This window comes from Ovis aries, chromosome 3 (assembly GCF_016772045.2).
Source record: "Ovis aries strain OAR_USU_Benz2616 breed Rambouillet chromosome 3, ARS-UI_Ramb_v3.0, whole genome shotgun sequence".
NCBI classification, from domain to species: Eukaryota; Metazoa; Chordata; class Mammalia; order Artiodactyla; family Bovidae; genus Ovis; species Ovis aries.
Window position 1 is genome coordinate 163,900,419 of NC_056056.1, and position 3,370 is coordinate 163,903,788.

Here is a 3,370-nt window from a genome sequence, read left to right on the forward strand (position 1 = left end):
TCTCTTCAAGTTGAATCCCTGGCTGCTGGAACTGGACTCCAGAAAAATGCTTCTACCTTTCCTGTGGTACATTCAGTGGCTTTTGAGGGCGTCATTTCACGAAAGATGGATCATCAAGTTATAGAAAGAAATGTATGTGACTGATTTAATTGTCATTTAAAGGCATCATTTGATCCTATCTTATTTTGAAATTGTTCTTCAGATCCAATTTCTGTGACTTTGATGTGAAGATCAGACAATACTACCAAGTCAGTGATGAGAAACCATTCAGCAATAACAGCATTCATCATAATGGGTTTGACAAATGACACACAACTAGAGATTTTGATTTTTGTCTTTTTGTTGGTCACATATATGTTAAGTGTAATTGGGAATCTGACCATAATTTCTCTCATCTTTGTGGATCCTCATTTAAAAACAGCTATGTATTTTTTCTTCAAAATTTCTCTTTCTTAGAAATCTCATTCACAACGGCCTGTGTGCCCACATACCTCTACATCATATCATGTGGGGACAAAATTATCACCATCAATGCCTGCTTCAGCCAAATCTTTTTTATTGTCCTTTTTGCAGCTACAGAATTTTTCCTCTTGACTGTGATGTCTTATGACCGCTATGTGGCCATCTGCAAACCCCTTCACTACATGACCATCATGAACAGCAGAGTCTGCAGGAGCCTCATTCTCTCTTGTTGGGTATCTGGCTTCTTGATTATCCTTCCACCCCTTGGCCTGAGTGTCCACCTGGAATTCTGTGACTCTTTTATTGACTATTTTTTCTGTGATGCTTCTCCAATACTGAAGAATGCATGTTCCGATACATGGTTCATAGAGCAGCTGGTTATATTCTGTGCTGTGTTGACCTTTATAGCGACCCTTGTGTGCATAGTTCTGTCCTACATATACATTATTAGGACAGTTCTAAGATTACCCTCTGCTCAGGAAAGGAAAAAAGCCTTTTCCACATGTTCTTCCCACATGATTGTGGTTTTCATCACCTATGGCAGTTGCATTTTTATGTATGTGAAACCTTCAGCTAAGGATGAAGTGGCCCTTAATTAAGGGAGTTTCTCTGCTGACTAAATCTATTGCCCCTATGTTGAACCCTTTCATTTATACCCTGAGGAATAAACAAGTGAAGCGATCTTTCCATGACATTCTTGAAAGGTTAATATTTTATTCAAAAAAGTAGCAGAACAGTGCACTGGAAACTCTAAAGTAACATATCTGTCATTGGTATGTGGGTGGCAATTTGTGCCATTAGAGTGACGTATTTGGGCAAGCATTAAAGAAAATTGAGAACATCTAAGAAAGAATCCTGAAGGGACTAACATTATGTAGATGAGCATTTTTCTAATCCTCTGAAACTGCTAACCCTTTTCATATCTGCCCAATCTGCAATTTAACAATTCCACTTAACATTCTCAAATTCATTAGTTTTGCATGTGGAACCTATTCTGGACATATCACTGCTTTTTCCTCTTTGCAATAAACTCTGCTTTGAAGTGCCTTTATTTTTTAAGAGAAGTACGTCAATTTTCAGGAAATGTTATTTATTTATTTAGTTAGTTCAGTCGCTCAGTCATGTCCGACTCTTTGCGACCCCATGAATCGCAGCACGCCAGGCCTCCCTGTCCATCACCATCTTCCGGAGTTCACTCAGACTCACGTCCATTGAGTCCGTGATGCCATCCAGCCATCTCATCCTCGGGCATCCCCTTCTCCTCCTGCCCACAATCCCTCCCAGCATCAGAGTCTTTTCCAATGAGTCAACTCTTCGCATGAGGTGGCCAAAGTACTGGAGCTTCAGCTTTAGCATCATTCCTTCCAAAGAAATCCCAGGGTTGATCTCCTTCAGAATGGACTGGTTGGATCTGCTTGCAGTCCAAGGGACTCTCAAGAGTCTTATGTAAGCAGCCTTAATTTTAACTTTAAGCCTGTCAATGTTGCTTCACAATAAATAATATGTTAATTTGTATAACATAATATTTTAATATCTCTTCCTATCTGAATGTACTAAAATGAAGATAGAAACAACTGGCCACCCCCTTGGCAATACATAAAAATTGTAACTACATAGTCTTTAGAGTTTATGGGTATATTCCCTCCTCCTCTAGTAACTTGTGTAAGAACACTTAAAAAAGGCAGATACCAAGCAAAAATCATTGGGTTAAAGCATCAGATGGTGGTGAAACAGTAAGGATCTGAAAGTCCAGGAATTTGCAAAGGGCAAAACTGTTGAAGGGTGAGTTGAATGTATGCAGCTACTTTTGGCCTTTAGAGGTCTTTTCAGAGTCATGGCTGTGGTGGGTTAATGGTTGTTTCATATTCTTCAATCTCATTTCCTCATCATGAGATGTAATTTACTTCTTCTCCCCTTTAACCTGCCTGGGTCTATATTTTTGATCATGAGAGTGTGGTAGAAGTGAAGTTGTATGACTTAAGAGATAAGAAGCTTTGCAACTTCTACCTTCTTTTTTGGGAACACCCTCCCTAGGGGGGATCCAGGTGCCAAATGAAAAGTCTGAAAACCTTAATCTTGCCAAGCAGTGAGAAAACCTAAGCTAGCTTAATGGAAAGACCATAACAAGATGCCCGGGCAGCCCATCTCTTCCAGGCCTCTCAGCTGCTGTGTCAGACACCTGAATGAAGATGCCATTTTAGATAAACAGTCCACTGCAGGCCTCTTGTCATTCCAACCCAACTTATTGTCTGATTACAACTCAATGACAGACTCAAGTGAGATCTGAGACTGTGTCCCCCTAAAACTGAGTTCCCTTGTCAAGTTAATGATTAAACTCTCTATCCAAAACTTTATTTCCTTTCTCTTCTCACCCTTGTTCACTTTGGGATTGAAGAGGAGCAGAGAAGAGGTGACAAGCAGGACCCCAAGGGGGCACTCCAGGGTCAAAGCCTTTCTGTGTTCCATGTTTCTTGTTTGTAGAAAAAGGCATTGATCTAGAGCTTCACTGAGCTCCAAAGAGCAGACTTGAGAAGTTACTAATTAGGGAGTGAGGGAATGGGCAAAGAGAAGTGTTGCAGGAAGGGGGATCATTTTCAGGGCCTAAATACGGGCTCTTGTCTAACACTCGGAAATAAATTGTCTGAGGAGACACAGGCACTAGTAAAGCAAGGGACTTTATTGGGAAGGGATGCTCAGGTGGAGAGCAAGAGGGGAAAGGAACCCAGGAGAACTGCTCTTCCATGTGGCTTGTGGTCTCAAGTTTTATGGAGGTGGGATTAGTTTCTGGGTTGTCTTTGGCCAATCATTCTGGCTCAGAGTGCTTCCTGGTGGCACATGCATTGTTTAGCCAAGATGTATTCCAGCAAGGAGGATTCTGGGAGGTGGCAGGACACATGGTATCTCCTTT

General features: G+C 41.2%; 1 pseudogene; it reads left to right on the top strand.

Moving 5' to 3' along the window:
* The first annotated feature begins 255 nt into the window (after positions 1-255).
* LOC101106674 (olfactory receptor 6C2-like) lies at positions 256-1,191 on the top strand (annotated as a pseudogene).
* Positions 1,192-3,370: the final 2,179 nt, after the last annotated feature.